We start from the raw sequence: 23664 nt of genomic DNA, 5'->3' as shown, positions 1-23664 counted from the left end.
AATGCTGGGGTCACTGCGCCATGAAATGCTGGGGTCACTGCGCCATGAAATGCTGGGGTCACTGTTCCATGAAATGCTGGGGTCTCTGTGCCATGAAATGCTGGGGTCACTGTGCCATGAAATGCTGGGGTCACTGTGCCATGAAATGCTGGGGGTAACTGTGCCATGAAATGCTGGGGAGACTGTGCCATGAAATGCTGGGTAACTGTGCCATGAAATGTTGGGGTCACTGTGCCATAAAATGCTGGGGTAACTGTGCCATGAAATGCTGGGGTCTCTGTGCCATGAAATGCTGGGGTCTCTGTGCCATGAAATGCTGGGGTCACTGTGCCATGAAATGCTGGGGTCACTGTGCCATGAAATGCTGGGGTCACTGTGCCATGAAATGCTGGGGTCACTGTGCCATGAAATGCTGGGGTCTCTCTGCCATGAAATGCTGGGGTCTCTGTGCCATGAAATGCTGGGTCACTGTGCCATGAAATGCTGGGGTCACTGTGCCATGAAATGCTGGGGTCACTGTACCATGAAATGCTGGGGTCACATGAAATGCTGGGGAGACTGTGCCATGAAATGCTGGGGTCACTGTGCCATGAAATGCTGGGGTCACTGTGCCATGAAATGCTGGGGAAACTGTGCCATGAAATGCTGGGGTCACTGTGCCATGAAATGCTGGGGTCACTGTGCCATGAAATGCTGGCGTCACTGTGCTTTGAAATGCTGGGGCCACTGTGCCGTGATATGCTGGGGTCACTGTGACATGAGATGCTGGGGTCTCTGTGCCATGAAATGCTGGGGTAACTGTGCCATGAAATGCTGGGGTAACTGTGCCATGAAATGCTGGGGTAACTGTGCCATGAAATGCTGGGTTAACCGTGCCATGAAATGCTGGGGTAACCGTGCCATGAAATGCTGGGGTAACCGTGCCATGAAATGCTGGGGTCTCTGTGCCATGAAATGCTGGGGTAACTGTGCCATAAAATGCTGGGTTAACTGTGCCATGAAATGCCGGGGTCACTGTGCCATGAAATGCTGGCGTAACCGTGCCATGAAATGCTGGGGTCACCGTGCCATGAAATGCTGGGGTCACTGTGCCATGAAATGCTGGGGTAACTGTGCCATGAAATGCTGGGGTAACTGTGCCATGAAATGCTGGGTTAACTGTGCCATGAAATGCTGGGGTAACCGTGACATGAAATGCTGGGGTCACTGTGCCATGAAATGCTGGGGTCACTATGCCATGAAATGCTGGGGTAACTGTGCCATGAAATGCTGGGGTCTCTGTGCCATGAAATGCTGGGGTCACTGCGCCATGAAATGCTGGGGTCACTGCGCCATGAAATGCTGGGGTCACTGTTCCATGAAATGCTGGGGTCTCTGTGCCATGAAATGCTGGGGTCACTGTGCCATGAAATGCTGGGGTCACTGTGCCATGAAATGCTGGGGTAACTGTGCCATGAAATGCTGGGGAGACTGTGCCATGAAATGCTGGGGTAACTGTGCCATGAAATGCTGGGGTCACTGTGCCATAAAATGCTGGGGTAACTGTGCCATGAAATGCTGGGGTCTCTGTGCCATGAAATGCTGGGGTCTCTGTGCCATGAAATGCTGGGGTCACTGTGCCATGAAATGCTGGGGTCACTGTGCCATGAAATGCTGGGGTCACTGTGCCATGAAATGCTGGGGTCACTGTGCCATGAAATGCTGGGGTCTCTGTGCCATGAAATGCTGGGGTCTCTGTGCCATGAAATGCTGGGGTCACTGTGCCATGAAATGCTGGGGTCACTGTGCCATGAAATGCTGGGGTCACTGTACCATGAAATGCTGGGGTCACATGAAATGCTGGGGAGACTGTGCCATGAAATGCTGGGGTCACTGTGCCATGAAATGCTGGGGTCACTGTGCCATGAAATGCTGGGGAGACTGTGCCATGAAATGCTGGGGTCAATGTGCCATGAAATGCTGGGGTCACTGTGCCATGAAATGCTGGGGTCACTGTGCTTTGAAATGCTGGGGCCACTGTGCCGTGATATGCTGGGGTCACTGTGACATGAGATGCTGGGGTCTCTGTGCCATGAAATGCTGGGGTCTCTGTGCCATGAAATGCTGGAGTCACTGTGGCATAAAATGCTGGGGTCTCTCTGCCATGAAATGCTGGGGTCTCTGTGCCATGAAATGCTGGGGTCATTGTGCCATGAAATGCTGGGGTCTCTGTGCCATGAAATGCTGGGGTCACTGTGCCATGAAATTCTGGGGTCACTGTACCATGAAATGCTGGGGTCACATGAAATGCTGGGGAGACTGTGCCATGAAATGCTGGGGTCACTGTGCCATGAAATGCTGGGGTCACTGTGCCATGAAATGCTGGGGAGACTGTGCCATGAAATGCTGGGGTCACTGTGCCATGAAATGCTGGGGTCACTGTGCCATGAAATGCTGGGGTCACTGTGCTTTGAAATGCTGGGGCCACTGTGCCGTGATATGCTGGGGTCACTGTGACATGAGATGCTGGGGTCTCTGTGCCATGAAATGCTGGGGTCTCTGTGCCATGAAATGCTGGAGTCACTGTGGCATAAAATGCTGGGGTCTCTCTGCCATGAAATGCTGTGGTAACTGTGCCATAAAATGCTGGGTTAACTGTGCCATGAAATGCCGGGGTCACTGTGCCATGAAATGCTGGCGTAACCGTGCCATGAAATGCTGGGGTCACCGTGCCATGAAATGCTGGGGTCACTGTGCCATGAAATGCTGGGGTAACTGTGCCATGAAATGCTGGGGTAACTGTGCCATGAAATGCTGGGTTAACTGTGCCATGAAATGCTGGGGTAACCGTGACATGAAATGCTGGGGTCACTGTGCCATGAAATGCTGGGGTCACTATGCCATGAAATGCTGGGGTAACTGTGCCATGAAATGCTGGGGTCTCTGTGCCATGAAATGCTGGGGTCACTGCGCCATGAAATGCTGGGGTCACTGCGCCATGAAATGCTGGGGTCACTGTTCCATGAAATGCTGGGGTCTCTGTGCCATGAAATGCTGGGGTCACTGTGCCATGAAATGCTGGGGTCACTGTGCCATGAAATGCTGGGGTAACTGTGCCATGAAATGCTGGGGTCACTGTGCCATAAAATGCTGGGGTAACTGTGCCATGAAATGCTGGGGTCTCTGTGCCATGAAATGCTGGGGTCTCTGTGCCATGAAATGCTGGGGTCACTGTGCCATGAAATGCTGGGGTCACTGTGCCATGAAATGCTGGGGTCACTGTGCCATGAAATGCTGGGGTCACTGTCCCATGAAATGCTGGGGTCTCTCTGCCATGAAATGCTGGGGTCTCTGTGCCATGAAATGCTGGGGTCACTGTGCCATGAAATGCTGGGGTCACTGTGCCATGAAATGCTGGGGTCACTGTACCATGAAATGCTGGGGTCACATGAAATGCTGGGGAGACTGTGCCATGAAATGCTGGGGTCACTGTGCCATGAAATGCTGGGGTCACTGTGCCATGAAATGCTGGGGAGACTGTGCCATGAAATGCTGGGGTCACTGTGCCATGAAATGCTGGGGTCACTGTGCCATGAAATGCTGGGTCACTGTGCTTTGAAATGCTGGGGCCACTGTGCCGTGATATGCTGGGGTCACTGTGACATGAGATGCTGGGGTCTCTGTGCCATGAAATGCTGGGGTCTCTGTGCCATGAAATGCTGGAGTCACTGTGGCATAAAATGCTGGGGTCTCTCTGCCATGAAATGCTGGGGTCTCTGTGCCATGAAATGCTGGGGTCATTGTGCCATGAAATGCTGGGGTCTCTGTGCCATGAAATGCTGGGGTCACTGTGCCATGAAATGCTGGGGTCACTGTACCATGAAATGCTGGGGTCACATGAAATGCTGGGGAGACTGTGCCATGAAATGCTGGGGTCACTGTGCCATGAAATGCTGGGGTCACTGTGCCATGAAATGCTGGGGAGACTGTGCCATGAAATGCTGGGGTCACTGTGCCATGAAATGCTGGGGTCACTGTGCCATGAAATGCTGGGGTCACTGTGCTTTGAAATGCTGGGGCCACTGTGCCGTGATATGCTGGGGTCACTGTGACATGAGATGCTGGGGTCTCTGTGCCATGAAATGCTGGGGTCTCTGTGCCATGAAATGCTGGAGTCACTGTGGCATAAAATGCTGGGGTCTCTCTGCCATGAAATGCTGGGGTCTCTGTGCCATGAAATGCTGGGGTCACTGTGCCATGAAATGCTGGGGTCTCTGTGCCATGAAATGCTGGGGTCACTGTGCCATGAAATGCTGGGGTCACTGTACCATGAAATGCTGGGGTCACATGAAATGCTGGGGAGACTGTGCCATGAAATGCTGGGGTCACTGTGCCATGAAATGCTGGGGTCACTGTGCCATGAAATGCTGGGGAGACTGTGCCATGAAATGCTGGGGTCACTGTGCCATGAAATGCTGGGGTCACTGTGCCATGAAATGCTGGGGTCACTGTGCTTTGAAATGCTGGGGCCACTGTGCCGTGATATGCTGGGGTCACTGTGACATGAGATGCTGGGGTCTCTGTGCCATGAAATGCTGGGGTCTCTGTGCCATGAAATGCTGGAGTCACTGTGGCATAAAATGCTGGGGTCTCTCTGCCATGAAATGCTGGGGTCTCTGTGCCATGAAATGCTGGGGTCATTGTGCCATGAAATGCTGGGGTCTCTGTGCCATGAAATGCTGGGGTCACTGTGCCATGAAATGCTGGGGTCACTGTACCATGAAATGCTGGGGTCACATGAAATGCTGGGGAGACTGTGCCATGAAATGCTGGGGTCACTGTGCCATGAAATGCTGGGGTCACTGTGCCATGAAATGCTGGGGAGACTGTGCCATGAAATGCTGGGGTCACTGTGCCATGAAATGCTGGGGAGACTGTGCCATGAAATGTTGGGGAGACTGTGCCATGAAATGTTGGGGTCACTGTGCCATGAAATGCTGGGGTCACTGTGCCATGAAATGCTGGGGTCACTGTGCTTTGAAATGCTGGGGCCACTGTGCCGTGATATGCTGGGGTCACTGTGACATGAGATGCTGGGGTCTCTGTGCCATGAAATGCTGGGGTCTCTGTGCCATGAAATGCTGGAGTCACTGTGGCATAAAATGCTGGGGTCTCTCTGCCATGAAATGCTGGGGTCTCTGTGCTATGAAATGCTGGGGTCACTGTGCCATGAAATGCTGGGGTCACTGTGCCATAAAATGCTGGGGTAACTGTGCCATGAAATGCTGGGGTAAGTGTGCCATGAATTTTGGAGTCACTCTGCCATGAAATGCTGGGGTCTCTGTGCCAAGAAATGCTGGGGTCACTGTGCCATGAAATGCTGGGGTCACTGTGCCATGAAATGCTGGGGTCACTGTGCCATGAAATGCTGGGGTCTCTCTGCCATGAAATGCTGGGGTCTCTGTGCCATGAAATGCTGGGGTCACTGTGCCATGAAATGCTGGGGTCACTGTGCCATGAAATGCTGGGGTCACTGTACCATGAAATGCTGGGGTCACATGAAATGCTGGGGAGACTGTGCCATGAAATGCTGGGGTCACTGTGCCATGAAATGCTGGGGTCACTGTGCCATGAAATGCTGGGGCCACTGTGCCATGAAATGCTGGGGTCACTGTGCTTTGAAATGCTGGGGCCACTGTGCCATGATATGCTGGGGTCACTTTGACATGAGATGCTGGTGTCTCTGTGCCATGAAATGCTGGGGTCTCTGTGCCATGAAATGCTGGAGTCACTGTGGCATAAAATGCTGGGGTCTCTCTGCCATGAAATGCTGGGGTCTCTTTGCCATGAAATGCTGGGGTCACTGTGCCATGAAATACTGGGGTCACTGTGCCATAAAATGCTGGGGTAACTGTGCCATGAAATGCTGGGGTAACTGTGCCATGAATTTTGGAGTCACTCTGCCATGAAATGCTGGGGTAACTGTGTCATGAAATGATGGGGCCTCTGTGCCATAAAATGCTGGGGTCACTGTGCCATGAAATGCTGGGCCCACTATGCCTGAAATGCTGGGGTAACTGTGCCATGAAATGCTGGGGTAACTGTTCCATGAAATGCTGGGGTAACTGTGCAATGAAATGCTGGGGTAACTGTGCCATGAAATGCTGGGGTCACTGTGCCATGAAATGCTGGGGTCACTGTTCCATGAAATGCTGGGGTCACTGTGCCATGAAATGCTGGGGTCTCTTTGCCATGAAATGCTGGGGTCACTGTGCCATGAAATGATGGGGTCACTGTGCCATGAAATGCTGGGGTCACTGTACCATGAAATGCTGGGGTCACATGAAATGCTGGGGTAACCATGCCATGAAATGCTGGGGAGACTGTGCCATGAAATGCTGGGGAGACTGTGCCGTGAAATGCTGGGGTCACTGTGCCATGAAATGCTTGGGTCACTGTGCCATGAAATGCTGGTTTAACTGTGCCATGAAATGCTGGGGTAACTGTGCCATGAATTTTGGAGTCACTGTGCCATGAAATGCTGGGGTAACTGTGTCATGAAATGCTGGGGTCACTGTGCGATGAAATGCTGGGGTCACTATGCCATGAAATGCTGGGGTAACTGTGCCATGAAATGCTGGGGTCACTGCGCCATGAAATGCTGGGGTCACTGTGCCATGAAATGCTGGGGTAACTGTGCCATGAAATGCTGGGGTCACTGCGCCATGAAATGCTGGGGTCACTATGCCATGAAATGCTGGGGTCACTGTGTCATGAAATGCTGGGGTCAGTGTGTCATGAAATGCTGGGGTCTCTGTGCCATGAAATGCTGGGGTCACTGCGCCATGAAATGCTGGGGTCACTGCGCCATGAAATGCTGGGGTCACTGCGCCATGAAATGCTGGGGTCACTGTTCCATGAAATGCTGGGGTCACTGTGCCATGAAATGCTGGGGTCACTGTGCCATGAAATGCTGGGGTCACTGTTCCATGAAATGCTGGGGTCACTGTGCCATGAAATGCTGGGGTCACTGTGCTTTGAAATGCTGGGGCCACTGTGCCGTGATATGCTGGGGTCACTGTGACATGAGATGCTGGGGTCTCTGTGCCATGAAATGCTGGGGTCTCTGTGCCATGAAATGCTGGAGTCACTGTGGCATAAAATGCTGGGGTCTCTCTGCCATGAAATGCTGGGGTCTCTGTGCCATGAAATGCTGGGGTCATTGTGCCATGAAATGCTGGGGTCTCTGTGCCATGAAATGCTGGGGTCACTGTGCCATGAAATGCTGGGGTCACTGTACCATGAAATGCTGGGGTCACATGAAATGCTGGGGAGACTGTGCCATGAAATGCTGGGGTCACTGTGCCATGAAATGCTGGGGTCACTGTGCCATGAAATGCTGGGGAGACTGTGCCATGAAATGCTGGGGTCACTGTGCCATGAAATGCTGGGGTCACTGTGCCATGAAATGCTGGGGTCAATGTTCCATGAAATGCTGGGGTCACTGTGCCATGAAATGCTGGGGTCACTATGCCATGAAATGCTGGGGTCACTGTGTCATGAAATGCTGGGGTCAGTGTGTCATGAAATGCTGGGGTCTCTGTGCCATGAAATGCTGGGGTCACTGTGTCTTGAAATGCTGGGGTCAGTGTGTCATGAAATGCTGGGGTCACTGTTCCATGAAATGCTGGGGTCACTGTGCCATGAAATGCTGGGGTCACTGTGCCATGAAATGCTGGGGTAACTATGTCATGAAATGCTGGGGTAACTGTGCCATGAAATGCTGGGGTAACTGTGCCATGAAATGCTGGGATAACTGTGTTATGAAATGCTGGGGTCACTGTTCCATGAAATGCTGGGGTCAGTGTGTCATGAAATGCTGGGGTCTCTGTGCCATGAAATGCTGGGGTCACTGTGCCATGAAATGCTGGGGTCACTGTGCCATGAAATGCTGGGGTCACTATGCCATGAAATGCTGGGGTCACTGTGCCATGAAATGCTGGGGTCACTGTGCCATGAAATGCTGGGGTCAATGTTCCATGAAATGCTGGGGTCACTGTGCCATGAAATGCTGGGGTCACTATGCCATGAAATGCTGGGGTCACTGTGTCATGAAATGCTGGGGTCAGTGTGTCATGAAATGCTGGGGTCTCTGTGCCATGAAATGCTGGGGTCACTGTGTCATGAAATGCTGGGGTCAGTGTGTCATGAAATGCTGGGGTCACTTTTCCATGAAATGCTGGGGTCACTGTGCCATGAAATGCTGGGGTCACTGTGCCATGAAATGTTGGGGTAACTATGTCATGAAATGCTGGGGTAACTGTGCCATGAAATGCTGGGATAACTGTGTTATGAAATGATGGGGTCTCTGTTCCATGAAATGCTGGGGTCACTGTGTCATGAAATGATGGGGTAACTGTGTCATGAAATGCTGGGGTCTCTGTGCCATGAAATGCTGGGGCCACTGTGTCATGAAATGATGGGGTCTCTGTGCCATGAAATGATGGGGTAACTGTGTCATGAAATGCTGGGGTCTCTGTGCCATGAAATGCTGGGGTCACTGTGTCATGAAATGATGGGGTCTCTGTGCCATGAAATGCTGGGGTAACTGTGTCATGAAATGCTGGGGTCTCTGTGCCATGAAATGCTGGGGTAACTGTGTCATGAAATGATGGGGTCTCTGTGCCATGAAATGCTGGGGTAACTGTGTCATGAAATGCTGGGGTCTCTGTGCCATGAAATGCTGGGGTAACTGTGTCATGAAATGATGGGGTCTCTGTGCCATGAAATGCTGGGGTAACTGTGTCATGAAATGCTGGGGTCACTGTGCCATAAAACAGCAAAAAAATGTGTAACAACGCCTGCGACTATTCTGTTGTTGCCCATGGCTATTCTTTTCTTGCGCGACTATTCTTTTGTCGGCTGCGGCTATTCTTTTGTCGCGCTACTTTTCTATTGTTGCCCGCAGCTTTTCTTTTGTCGCCACGGTTATTCTTTTGTCGGCTGTGGCTATTATTTTGTCGGGTGTGGCTATTCCTTTGTCGCGTGGCTATTCTTCGACAATTTTTCGACACGCAGCGAATTTTTCCGCTGCAAATTTTTTCATCTGTTTCGCGAAACAAGCCGCCAATGGCGTAACGCAGAAATTCCTCGTGAATGCATGCCTGGCGAAACATTTTGCCCATCACTACTCGGAATACATTATTACAGAAAGTGCTCATCAAGCTGTTTGAGGGGTATCCTGGTTGGGCAGCTCCTCCGATTGCGGCGCCTCTGGGATACCAACAACAGGCAATGGCATTATGGGACGGTTTTTTGGAGAGAGGCTATGTGCATATGAGAGGCCGGGGGCCAGTGATAGAGATGCCCTGCTTAACCCTACGAGTACCCATACACATCTAAACACATTTCTCCATGATTTATAATAAAGATTCCCATTCTATTCGTATAAGTGTAAATTCCGGGGGGGGCCCATTGCAGGATCCTGTTCTCACTAGTGATGAGCGAATCTGTCCCGTTTCACTTCACCGAAAAATTTTTCAAAAGATTAGTGAAATGGCGAAAATGACATGTGTAAAAAAACTTTTGTCACCCGCGACTAATTTTTTGGAAAACCATACGGAATCTCTCTACACGTATGTTATCAGATCGGCAGCGTCGCGGCATGTTATAGAGAGGCATGATGGGAATGGATATTTTGCTTTTCAGATAACTGACAACCCAGCTTTCCTGATTAGGAAGGGTGGCCTATAGTGATGAGCGAATTTGTTCCGTTTCGCCATAAAATTCGCAAAACAGCGGAAAATTCGCAAAATGCATTTGTTGCACGATTTTTTGTCGCCCGCATCTTTTTGTCGCTCGCATCTTTTTTGTCGCCCGCGTCTTTTTTGTTGCCCGCATCTTCTTTTCGTCTGCGTCTTTTTTGTCGTCTGCGTCTTTTTTGTTGCTCGTATCTTTTTTGTCGCCTGCGGTTTTTTTTTTGTCGATCGCGTCTTTTTTGTCACTCGTGTCTTTTTTCGCCCACGTCTTTTTTTGTCGCTCGCATCTTTTTTGTCGCTTGTATCTTTTTGTCGTTTGCATCTTTTTTGTCACCTGCGTCTTTTTTGCCGCTCGCGTCTTTTTTGTCACTCGTGTCTTTTTTGTCACCCGTGTCTTTTTTTCGCCCGTGTCTTTTTTTGTCGCTTGTATCTTTTTGTCGTTTGCATCTTTTTTGTCACCTGCGTCTTTTTTGCCGCTCGCGTCTTTTTTGTCACTCGTGTCTTTTTTGTCACCCGTGTCTTTTTTTCGCCCGCGTCTTTTTTTGTTGCTCGTATCTGTTTGTCGCTTGCATCTTTTTTGACACCCGTGTCCTTTTTGTTGCCCATGTCTTTTTTGTCGCTCGCGTCTTTTTTGTTGCCCGCATCTCCTTTTGTCTGTGTCTTTTTTGTCACCCGTGTCTTTTTTGTCACCCGTGTCTTTTTTGTCACCCGTGTCTTTTTTTTGACGCCCACGTCTTTTTTTTGCTCACTTCTTTTTATTTGTCGCCCGCACTTTTTGTTGATGTAGCCACGTCCAATTTGCCACGCGGTGAATATTCACGGAAGTTACATGAAAGTTACACCGGCCGTGTCCCCTAACCCCCCCGCAAGGGCCCCCACCCGACGTCCTCCCCGAGCACGCATAAGTTTAACACGTCAGGGGAGGAACAGTTGGGCAGGGGGAGCGCCGGCAAGGATTGGGTCTGGGCTGCTGGGGCCCACCGAGATTTTTCCCGGTGTCCCAGCAGCCCAGTCCGACCCTGGAAATGCGGAAGCGCGGGCCCTATGGATGTACATGTGTCCTCTTTTTTACATGGTTGAATAAAGATCGGCTTTTTTAATTCAGCCTCCTGTGGTGCTCGGCTATTTTTGCTGTGGGGGCCCTTAGGGAGCCGGTCTGCGAGTCTCACACTTGGGCTTGAGCGGTAAGTGCTCCCGTGTAATTACCTGTGTTCTACTGGAAGCCATAGGAATTGATTAGGTGGCCATGGGCGGAGCCTTGAGGAACCCAACAGGAGGGGGAGGGGAGAAGGTGAGATCAACAGAGGGTCTGATTTGCTGAGAAATTCGGCATTTTGCCATTGCTGCAAATATCTGGCGCAGCACAAATTCACTGAATGGAGAAAAAAATTGTGGTCACGTCAAAAAAACTCTCAGTTGCATCCAAAGAAGTTGCGGTCGCATCAAAAAGGTCACAGTCGTGTCAAAAACACTTGCGTCCAGCAGTTTCGCAACTGTTCCAGCGAAGTGAAATGAGACCCATTTGCTCATCACTAGTGACCACTGTGTAATTCAAAGGGAAAGATGAAACAGAAGGTTTAAAGGGGAAGTTCACCTTTCTGGGCACATAATGAGCGTTTTTGCCGCTGACTTTATCTAAAGTCCATGATGTTCAACCAATAAACTGACTGAATCCCATTAACTTCTATTCCTGCTCGTTCAGAGGAATGGGTCTGCCGACGCCTTATCTTAGCCCCGCCTCCTGCGGCTCTGAGCTTACTCCATCACTGACCATTGGCTGAGCTTTGAGGCGCTATGTGGCGCTGCCTAGTGGATGCTTGTGGGACAGACAGACAATTGTAAACAGTGAGGGACACAACACGACCAATAGTAGAGCAGAAAGGATGAAGAACTGAGGCAAAAAAATGCTTATTATGTGCCCAGAAATGAATCTGCACTGTTTTCTATGAAGGTGAATTTCCCCTTTAAGGCTTTGATTGGATGGGAGTTTGGATGGAATGGGACTCGGAGGGAAGGTACCGCAGACATTTTAGCACCTCCTCTTCAGTTCCAGGGGGAGGAGCTTTGAGGGGAGTGAAGAAGGATAGAAGGGGAGGTGCCAGGCGGCCAGGGGGGAGTTATTGCACAATCGGGGGGGGGGGGTTGCTGAGTGGAAATTTGGTTTCTGAAATGCTCAGGGGGGTCACTGAGGGGTCACTGAGGGGGTGAGGGGGTCACTGAGGGGTGAGGGGGTCACTGAGGGGGTGAGGGGATCACTGAGGGGGTTAGGGGGTCACTGAGGGGGTTAGGGGGTCACTGAGTGGGTGAGGGGGTCACTGAGTGGGTGAGGGGTCACTGAGTGGGTGAGGGGGTCACTGAGTGGGTGAGGGGCTCACTGAGTGGGTTGCTGAGGGGGTCACTGAGGGGGTGAGGGGGTCACTGAAGGGGTGAGCGAGTCACTGAGGGGGTGAGGGGGTCACTGAGGGGGTGGTGGGGTCACTGCAGGGGTGAGGGGGTCACTGAGGGGGTAAGAGGGTCACTGAGGGGGTCACTGAGGGGGAGAGGGGGTCACTGAGGGGGTTAGGGGGTGAGGGGGGCACTGAGGGGGTGAGGGGGTCACTGAGGGGGTGTGGGGGTCACTGAGGGGGTTAGGGGGTCACTGAGGGGGTCACTGAGGGGGAGAGGGGGTCACTGAGGGGGTTAGGGGGGCACTGAGGGGGTTAGGGGGTCACTGAGGGGGTTAGGGGGGCACTGAGGGGGTGAGGGGGTCACTGAGGGGGTGAGGGGGTGGGGAAGGGAGGGGAAAAGTTGTGCAGTTTTGTTTTTGTAAACTGACACTGACACCAAAAACTGCTTTTCAGAATATAAATATACAGTAAAGTTCCCTGATAGGGCTGTGTAACTGGTACCAGCACTCCCTAACCCGACTGCCCCTTCCCAACCCGACTGCCCCTTCCCAACCCGACTGCCCCTTCCCAACCCGACTGCCCCTTCCCAACCCGACTGCCCCTTCCCAACCCGACTGCCCCTTCCCAACCCAACTGTCCCTTCCCAACCCCGACTGTCCCTTCCCAACCCAACTGCCCCTTCCCAACCTGACTGCCCCTTCCCAACCCGACTGCCCCTTCCCGACCCGACTGTCCCATCCCAACCCGACTGCCCCTTCCCAACCCGACTGCCCCTTCCCAACCCAACTGTCCCATCCCAACCCGACTGCCCCTTCCCGACCCGACTGTCCCATCCCAACCCGACTGCCCCTTCCCAACCCGACTGCCCCTTCCCAACCCAACTGTCCCATCCCCAACCCGACTGCCCCTTCCCGACCCAACTGTCCCATCCCACCCGACTGTCCCTTCCCAACCCGACTGCCCCTTCCCAACCCAACTGTCCCATCCCAACCCGACTGCCCCTTCCCAACCCAACTGTCCCATCCCAACCCGACTGTCCCTTCCCAACCCGACTGCCCCTTCCCAACCCGACTGCCCCTTCCCAACCCAACTGTCCCATCCCAACCCGACTGCCCCTTCCCGACCCGACTGTCCCATCCCAACCCGACTGCCCCTTCCCAACCCGACTGCCCCTTCCCAACCCAACTGTCCCATCCCAACCCGACTGTCCCATCCCAACCCGACTGTCCCATCCCAACCCGACTGTCCCTTCCCAACCCGACTGCCCCTTCCCAACCCGACTGCCCCTTCCCAACCCGACTGCCCCTTCCCAACCCGACTGCCCCTCCCAACCCAACTGTCCCATCCCAACCGACTGTCCATCCCAACCCGACTGTCCCATCCCAACCCGACTGTCCCTTCCCAACCCGACTGCCCCTTCCCAACCCGACTGCCCCTTCCCAACCCGACTGCCCCTTCCCAACCCGACTGCCCCTTCCCAACCCGACTGCCCCTTCCCAACCCAACTGTCCAATCCCAACCCGACTGTCCCATCCCAACCCGACTGTCCCATCCCAACCCGACTGCCCCTTCCCAACCCGACTGCCCCTTCCCAACCCGACTGTCCCATCCCAACCCGACTGCCCTTCCCAACCCGACTGCCCCTTCCCAACCCCGACTGCCCCTTCCCAACCCGACTGTCCCATCCCAACCCGACTGCCCCTTCCCAACCCGACTGTCCCTTCCCAACCCAACTGTCCCATCCCAACCCGACTGCCCCTTCCCGACCCCGACTGTCCCATCCCAACCCGACTGCCCCTTCCCAACCCGACTGCCCCTTCCCAACCCAACTGTCCCATCCCAACCCGACTGTCCCATCCCAACCCGACTGTCCCATCCCAACCCGACTGCCCCTTCCCAACCCGACTGTCCCTTCCCAACCCGACTGCCCCTTCCCAACCCGACTGCCCCTTCCCAACCCAACTGTCCCATCCCAACCCGACTGTCCCATCCCAACCCGACTGTCCCATCCCAACCCGACTGTCCCTTCCCAACCCGACTGCCCCTTCCCAACCCGACTGCCCCTTCCCAACCCGACTGCCCCTTCCCAACCCGACTGCCCCTTCCCAACCCGACTGCCCCTTCCCAACCCAACTGTCCCATCCCAACCCGACTGTCCCATCCCAACCCGACTGTCCCATCCCAACCCGACTGCCCCTTCCCAACCCGACTGCCCCTTCCCAACCCGACTGTCCCATCCCAACCCGACTGCCCCTTCCCAACCCGACTGCCCCTTCCCAACCCCGACTGCCCCTTCCCAACCCGACTGTCCCATCCCAACCCGACTGCCCCTTCCCAACCCGACTGTCCCTTCCCAACCCGACTGTCCCATCCCAACCCGACTGTCCCTTCCCAACCCGACTGTCCCATCCCAACCCGACTGCCCCCTCCCAACCCGACTGCCCCTTCCCAACCCGACTGTCCCATCCCAACCCGACTGTCCCATCCCAACCCGACTGTCCCAGCCCAACTGTCCCAACCCAACTGCCCCTTCCCAACCCGACTGCCCCTTCCCAACCCGACTGTCCCATCCCAACCCGACTGCCCCTTCCCAACCCGACTGCCCCTTCCCAACCCGACTGTCCCATCCCAACCCGACTGTCCCTTCCCAACCCGACTGTCCCATCCCAACTGTCCCAACCCAACTGCCCCTTCCCAACCCGACTGTCCCATCCCAACCCGACTGTCCCATCCCAACCCGACTGTCCCTTCCCAACCCGACTGTCCCTTCCCAACCTGACTGTCCCATCCCAACTGTCCCAACCCAACTGCCCCTTCCCAACCCGACTGTCCCATCCCAACCCGACTGTCCCTTCCCAACCCGACTGTCCCTTCCCAACCCGACTGTCCCATCCCAACTGTCCCAACCCAACTGCCCCTTCCCAACCCGACTGTCCCATCCCAACCCAACTGTCCCTTCCCAACCCGACTGCCCCTTCCCAACCCGACTGTCCCTTCCCAACCCAACTGTCCCAACCCGACTGTCCCTTCCCAGCCCGACTGTCCCTTCCCAACCCGACTGTCCCTTCCCAAACCGACTGCCCCTTCCCAGCCCTGACTGTCCCTTCCCAGCCTGACTGTCCCTTCCCAACCCGACTGTCCCTTCCCAACCCGACTGTCCCTTCCCAGCCCGACTGTCCCTTCCCAGCCCGACTGTCCCTTCCCAGCCCGACTGCCCCTTCCCAACCCGACTGCCCCTTCCCAGCCCTGACTGTCCCTTCCCAGCCCGACTGTCCCTTCCCAGCCCGACTGTCCCTTCCCAGCCCGACTGCCCCTTCCCAAACCGACTGCCCCTTCCCAGCCCTGACTGTCCCTTCCCAGCCTGACTGTCCCTTCCCAACCCGACTGTCCCTTCCCAACCCGACTGTCCCTTCCCAGCCCGACTGTCCCTTCCCAGCCCGACTGTCCCTTCCCAGCCCGACTGCCCCTTCCCAACCCGACTGCCCCTTCCCAGCCCTGACTGTCCCTTCCCAGCCTGACTGTCCCTTCCCAACCCGACTGTCCCTTCCCAACCCGACTGTCCCTTCCCAACCCGACTGTCCCTTCCCAGCCCGACTGTCCCTTCCCAGCCCGACTGTCCCTTCCCAGCCCGACTGCCCCTTCCCAACCCGACTGCCCCTTCCCAGCCCTGACTGTCCCTTCCCAGCCTGACTGTCCCTTCCCAACCCGACTGTCCCTTCCCAACCCGACTGTGCCTTCCCAGCCCGACTGTCCCTTCCCAGCCCGACTGTCCCTTCCCAGCCCTGACTGTCCCTTCCCAGCCCTGACTGTCCCTTCCCAGCCCGACTGTCCCTTCCCAGCCCTGACTGTCCCTTCCCAACCCGACTGTCCCTTCCCAACCCGACTGTCCCTTCCCAGCCGACTGTCCCTTCCCAGCCTGACTGTCCCTTCCCAACCTGACTGTCCCTTCCCTACCTGACTGTCCCATCCAAACCCGACTGTCCCTTCCCAACCCGACTGTCCCTTCCCAACCTGACTGTCCCTTCCCGACCCGACTGTCCCTTCCCGACCTGACTGTCCCTTCGCAACCCGACTGTCCCTTCCCAACCTGACTGTCCCTTCCCAACCCGACTGTCCCTTCCCAACTTGACTGTCCCTTCGCAACCCGACTGTCCCTTCCCAACCCGACTGTCCCTTCCCAACCCGACTGTCCCTTCCCAACCCGACTGTCCCTTCCCAACCCAACTGTCCCTTTCCAACCCGACTGTCCCTTCCCAACCCGACTGTCCCTTTCCAACCCGACTGTCCCTTCCCAACCCAACTGTCCCTTTCCAACCCGACTGTCCCTTCCCAACCCAACTGTCCCTTTCCAACCCAACTGTCCCTTCCCAACTGCACCAATATGGCCGCCCCTCATAGAGGAACACTGGGATCAGACAGGGAATGTAATAGCATTGGGCAAATACTTTAAAGCTGAAATGATAAAGTGAATACAAAGACAATGTTATCAAAGTTGTAGTTTTGTTTAAGCTCAGGAATAGGAATCACAATATGACAGCCCCGTGTGATAGCCCCGTGTGACAGCCCCGTGTGACAGCCCCGTGTGACAGCCCCGTGTGACAGCCCCGTGTCGGACTGAGACAGCCGGGACCCACTCTCCTCCCACAAACTCGTTATTATCCTCGTCTCTTTTCTCTCCATACTGCACTCTATCCTTCCATCTATCAAGCTCCCTTGTTCCCATACAGGAATGGGCTGAATAGTTAGAAGCAGGAGGGCCCCCTGACCCCTGGGCCCCCCGGGAGTTTCCTGGTACCCTGTGGGTCAGTCCGACACTGTAAAGGCCCCACAGCCGTCCCCACAAAATCTTTGGAGAGGCCCAACATGCAACTTCTTGTAGCGCCTCCCCCCACAATGTGCCCCCCCACTTACCTGCTTATGTGGCTGTGGGTGGTACCCAAGCTAAAGGAGAGGATGAGGCTGAGGAGGGGGGGCTACCATACCGAATACCTCATTTCCTGGGATCCCCATCCTACTTGGTCCATTCTAATTTCAACTTGATACTGACATAAATCTGGTTATATTTCTTTATATCTTCTTATATAGTGAATAAAGTGCCCCCTATTGTAACATATAGGGATATTATAAGCCCCCGAGGAGTTCCTTATAATATATAGTGAATAAAGTGCCCCCTATTGTAACATATAGGGATATTATAAGCCCCCGAGGAGTTCCTTATAATATATAGTGAATAAAGTACCCCCTATTGTAACATATAGGGATATTATAAGCCCCCGAGGAGTTCCTTATAATATATAGTGAATAAAGTGCCCCCTATTGTAACATATAGGGATATTATAAGCCCCCGAAGAGTTCCTTATAATATATAGTGAATAAAGTACCCCCTATTGTAACATATAGGGATATAATAAGCCCCCGAGGAGTTCCTTATAATATATAGTGAATAAAGTACCCCCTATTGTAACATATAGGGATATTATAAGCCCCCGAGGAGTTCCTTATAATATATAGTGAATAAAGTACCCCCTATTGTAACATATAGGGATATAATAAGTCCCCGAGGAGTTCCTTATAATATATAGTGAATAAAGTGCCCCCTATTGTAACATATAGGGATATTATAAGCCCCCGAGGAGTTCCATGGCCCTATATAGGGACCAGGCCGAAGGCTGGGTCCTTCCGCATATTCTATTGTTCTTGCAATAAAGTGTTAGACTCACAGGAGTTTTGGGGGGATAGTCCCTTGAAGTCTCACTTACACCCCTCTGTGGGTTCCAGCCAACATCTAACTGAATCAATGGAACCGTTGTGATTGGATGTCTGTAACTGTGCTACCCTCAAGGGGTTAAATGCCCTGAATCCCACTTAGTGAAGAAGCCGCTTGCACGGGCTCTGTGAGTGGGGGTACAGGGGAGCCCCCCATAGGACAGGGCAGCAGGCAGTTTCAGTTATAGTTTATAGCAGTGCTGTCCAACTTCTGCGGTGCCGAGGGCCGGAATTTCTCTAGCATACATGGTGGAGGGCCGCTAATGGAAGCCAGTTTTGACCACTCCCCTTTTTGAAACCACACCCACTTCAAACCACACCTATTTTATCACAATGGTGGTAGCACAGCAAAATCCCAAATGCTTGGTCCTTACTGTGGGGATATCAACCATCATTCATATGTGAAAGAATTATGTCATATTAAGATATACCCTTAAATTCCATATGCCTCCTCCTCCCCTGTGGATAGCAGAGCAACCCCCAGTACATAATTACACACCTTCGGGACCATTTAATGGCTATTTCCAACTGCTAAAAAACTCCCACAACAAACCCCTGCCAGGTTCACCTCCCACAAGCAGCATAGGGCAAGCAGAGTATGGCACACACAGGCAGCACTCTGCCTGTCCTATGCTGTCTGTGTGTGCCATACTCTGCCTGTCCTATGCTGTCTGTGTGTGCCATACTCTGCCTGTCCTACCCTGCCTGTGTGTGCCATACTCTGCCTGTCCTACCCTGCCTGCATGTGCCATACTCTGCCTGCCCTACCCTGACTGTGTGTGCCATACTCTGCCTGTCCTACCCTGCCTGTGTGTGCCATACTCTGCCTGTCCTACCCTGCCTGCATGTGCCATACTCTGCCTGCCCTACCCTGCCTGCATGTGCCATACTCTGCCTGCCCTACCCTGCCTGCGTGTGCCATACTCTGCCTGTCCTACCCTGCCTGTGTGTGCCATACTCTGCCTGTCCTACCCTGCCTGCATGTGCCATACTCTGCCTGCCCTACCCTGCCTGCGTGTGCCATACTCTGCCTGTCCTACCCTGCCTGCATGTGCCATACTCTGCCTGCCCTACCCTTCCTGTGTGTGCCATACTCTGCCTGTCCTACCCTGACTGTGTGTGCCATACTCTGCCTGCCCTACCCTGCCTGTGTGTGCCATACTCTGCCTGTCCTACCCTGCCTGCATGTGCCATACTCTGCCTGCCCTACCCTTCCTGTGTGTGCCATACTCTGCCTGTCCTACCCTTCCTGTGTGTGCCATACTCTGCCTGCCCTACCCTGCCTGTGTGTGCCATAATCTGCCTGTCCTACCCTGCCTGTGTGTGCCATAATCTGCCTGTCCTACCCTGCCTGTGGGTGCCATACTCTGCCTGCCCTACCCTGCCTGTGTGTGCCATACTCTGCCTGCCCTACCCTTCCTGTGTGTGCCATACCCTCCCTGCCCTATGCTGGCTGTATGTGCCATACTCTGCCTACAGTACCTATGTCTGAGGTGTGAAGAAGTGAACAATGGGGGTGATTACAGCCTGAGCCTGAGGTGTGAACACTGCAGGGGGGAACAATGCAGGGATTAAAAGGTGTGAAAAACACAGGGGATTACATGTTTAAACAATACAGAGGGATTACAGCCTGAATCTGAGGTGAGAACCATGCAGGGGGGCAGTTAATCTCAGTACTGATACCATTTAATGCTTACTCAAAGGTAAGACATCAAAGCAGCCAGACAGGTGGGGGGCCACACAGAGGGGGGCCGCCAGTTGGACAGCACTGGTTTATAGTATATAGTATAGTTTGATTATATATGGTTTGATTGGAGGGAAACAGGTTGTGAATAGAAGTCAGTTTGTTGCAGACTGAACTATAGGAACGAAGGGTTATGGTGATAGCATCAGGGTTTATTACATAGATAGTAAAACAGGAGGGGTAGGGAACATTGTTACATCAGAACTGGGTATAAAGGTCAGGGAAAGGCAGTGAGAGCGGAATCAGTAGGAGGAGAAGGAAAGTGAGCCAGGAGGGCACATAGGGGGGTAGAGCAGCCATTGCCCCGTCTCTCATATACACTGAAGCCTTCTGAGCCTTATACATGTGAGCCAATCAGAATACACCATGCCGACATGTATACACTGAAATGGAATTGGGAACTTCATTGGAATAAAATACTGTAAATATATGTGTATTTGGGCTCAGCAATCTCTTTGCATTTATGGCCAATACAGTTGTGTGTAATAATTGTTCTCTTGGTCTCATCTTCACTTTATAGTTCAACATAACCGCAACTTTTACAACTGCCTTTTCCCAGGGCTTGTGAGATAGTAGCGCTTGTGAGATAGTAGCGCTTGTGCAACAGTAGCGCTTGTGCAATAGTTGCACTTCCCCAGCGTATAACTGCCTTTCAGTATGGGCCGGCACGAAACTGGAGCAAAGAAAAACAAAATACAAAAAACATTTGGTGCATATTAAGTTTTATTCATAGACATCTCAAACATGAACAGCCTGATGCGTTTCATGCCAAAAAGGGGCACTTAGTTATAAGCAATAAAAGATTGCTTTGCGATACAAGCTCCATTTGCAGTGTCCAACAATATAGTGTGTGTAATGTACCCCCTGTTGTACAATATAAGGATATTACAAGTCACCGAGGAGTTCCACAGCCATAGTTATAGGCAATAATTTTGTGATTAAATACCACCTTTTGGTACAAAACGCATCAGGCTGTGCATGTCTTTGAATAAAACCTAATATGTTTGAATTGCACCAAATATTTTTTGGGAATACCATCATTTCAGTTTTGGTTCCATTTCAGAAATCCTTGATTGATCCAGGGGCATTGCCAGGGGGCAATCCTTACCCACAGGTGCCCATTCAGGGCCAGCCTGTACCCTGTGGTGCTCAATGGATCTACAGGCTCAATGGGCAGATACGCCATGATGGACCATAAATGTGTAACTTTCCAATGTTCCCTTTCTTCCAACCGACTGGGAAAAGGAATGAAGAGCAGGAAATGCAAAGGAGCCGCAGAGCTTTGGGGTGAGGAGCTTGGGGGGGTAAATAATAAAATCATTCAGAATTTAAAGACTGATTCCCTTTTCTCTGTAATAATAAAACAGTACCTGTACTTGATCCCAACTAAGATATAATTACCCCTTATTGGGGCAGAACAGCCCTATTGGGTTTATTTCATGGTTAAATGATTCCCTTTTCTCTGTAATAATAAAACAGTACCTGTACTTGATCCCAACTAAGATATAATTACCCCTTATTGGGGCAGAACAGCCCTATTGGGTTTATTTCATGGTTAAATGATTCCCTTTTCTCTGTAATAATGAAACAGTACCTGTACTTGATCCCAACTAAGATATAATTACCCCTTATTGGGGGCAGAACAGCCCTATTGGGTTTATTTAATGGTTAAATGATTCCCTTTTCTCTGTAATAATAAAACAGTACCTGTACTTGATCCCAACTAAGATATAATTACCCCTTATTGGGGCAGAACAGCCCTATTGGGTTTATTTCATGGTTAAATGATTCCCTTTTCTCTGTAATAATAAAAAAGTACCTGTACTTGATCCCAACTAAGATATAATTACCCCTTATTGGGGCAGAACAGCCCTATTGGGTTTATTTAATGGTTAAATGATTCCCTTTTCTCTGTAATAATAAAACAGTACCTGTACTTGATCCCAACTAAGATATAATTACCCCTTATTGGGGGCAGAACAGCCCTATTGGGTTTATTTAATGGTTAAATGATTCCCTTTTCTCTGTAATAATAAAACAGTACCTGTACTTGATCCCAACTAAGATATAATTACCCCTTATTGGGGGCAGAACAGCCCTATTGGGTTTATTTAATGGTTAAATGATTCCCTTTTCTCTGTAATAATAAAACAGTACCTGTACTTGATCCCAACTAAGATATAATTACCCCTTATTGGGGCAGAACAGCCCTATTGGGTTTATTTAATGGTTAAATGATTCCCTTTTCTCTGTAATAATAAAACAGTACCTGTACTTGATCCCAACTAAGATATAATTACCCCTTATTGGGGCAGAACAGCCCTATTGGGTTTATTTAATGTTTTATACATTTTTTAGTAGACCTAAGGAATGGAGATCCAAATTACAGAAAGACCTCTGTATATATTTCTGGGATAGAATTCTGCCGGGGGTTTAGTTTGACCACAATAAAACACTGACTCTGCCCATTGACTCCCATGTTTGGGGCAAGAAAAAATTACCAATAAATTTGTTTTTCCAGCAAAGCAAAATGGGGATGTGAGTTTTGAGTCACGGCGGCTTCGTCTGAATTATCCTGGAACAGAAACCGTAACACGTGGAAGGACTGGGTTTGTCTCATGATGGAACTGAATGATATTGGGGGAGACGGGGAGGGAGGGGAAGAAATTCATCAGTATAAATATAAATAGTAAAGTGTCACCGCTGAGTACGACTTTCTGTTGGTGCAAAACACGCAGGGACACGGCTGTTTCATGTGAAATCCCATATAAAGGCACAAGGCTGCAGGCTGAGTTATACAGGGAACTCTGAGTATCACTCATGTATTATAAGGGATAATGTACCCCCTACTGTAAATGATAAGGATATTAGCAGTCACTGAGGGGTTCTGTCCCCCCCATATAAAGGCACAAGGCTGCAGGCTGAGTTATACAGGGAACTCTGAGTATCACTCATGTATTATAAGGGATAATGTACCCCCTACTGTAAATGATAAGGATATTAGCAGTCACTGAGGGGTTCTGTGCCCCCCATATAAAGGCACAAGGCTGCAGGCTGAGTTATACAGGGAACTCTGAGTATCACTCATGTATTATAAGGGATAATGTACCTCCTACTGTAAATGATAAGGATATTAGCAGTCACTGAGGGGTTCTGTGCCCCCCATATAAAGGCACAAGGCTGCAGGCTGAGTTATACAGGGAACTCTGAGTATCACTCATGTATTATAAGGGATAATGTACCCCCTACTGTAAATGATAAGGATATTAGCAGTCACTGAGGGGTTCTGTGCCCCCCATATAAAGGCACAAGGCTGCAGGCTGAGTTATACAGGGAACTCTGAGTATCACCCATGTATTATAAGGGATAATGTACCCCCTACTGTAAATGATAAGGATATTAGCAGTCACTGAGGGGTTCTGTGCCCCCCATATAAAGGCACAAGGCTGCAGGCTGAGTTATACAGGGAACTCTGAGTATCACTCATGTATTATAAGGGATAATGTACCCCCTACTGTAAATGATAAGGATATTAGCAGTCACTGAGGGGTTCTGTGCCCCCCAGATAAAGGCACAAGGCTGCAGGCTGAGTTATACAGGGAACTCTGAGTATCACTCATGTATTATAAGGGATAATGTACCCCCTACTGTAAATGATAAGGATATTAGCAGTCACTGAGGGGTTCTGTGCCCCCCATATAAAGGCACAAGGCTGCAGGCTGAGTTATACAGGGAACTCTGAGTATCACTCATGTATTATAAGGGATAATGTACCCCCTACTGTAAATGATAAGGATATTAGCAGTCACTGAGGGGTTCTGTGCCCCCATATAAAGGCACAAGGCTGCAGGCTGAGTTATACAGGGAACTCTGAGTATCACTCATGTATTATAAGGGATAATGTACCCCCTACTGTAAATGATAAGGATATTAGCAGTCACTGAGGGGTTCTGTGCCCCCCATATAAAGGCACAAGGCTGCAGGCTGAGTTATACAGGGAACTCTGAGTATCACTCATGTATTATAAGGG

Source organism: Xenopus tropicalis, chromosome 2, assembly GCF_000004195.4.
Source record: "Xenopus tropicalis strain Nigerian chromosome 2, UCB_Xtro_10.0, whole genome shotgun sequence".
NCBI lineage: Eukaryota > Metazoa > Chordata > Amphibia > Anura > Pipidae > Xenopus > Xenopus tropicalis.
This window is presented reverse-complemented; position numbering follows the sequence as displayed.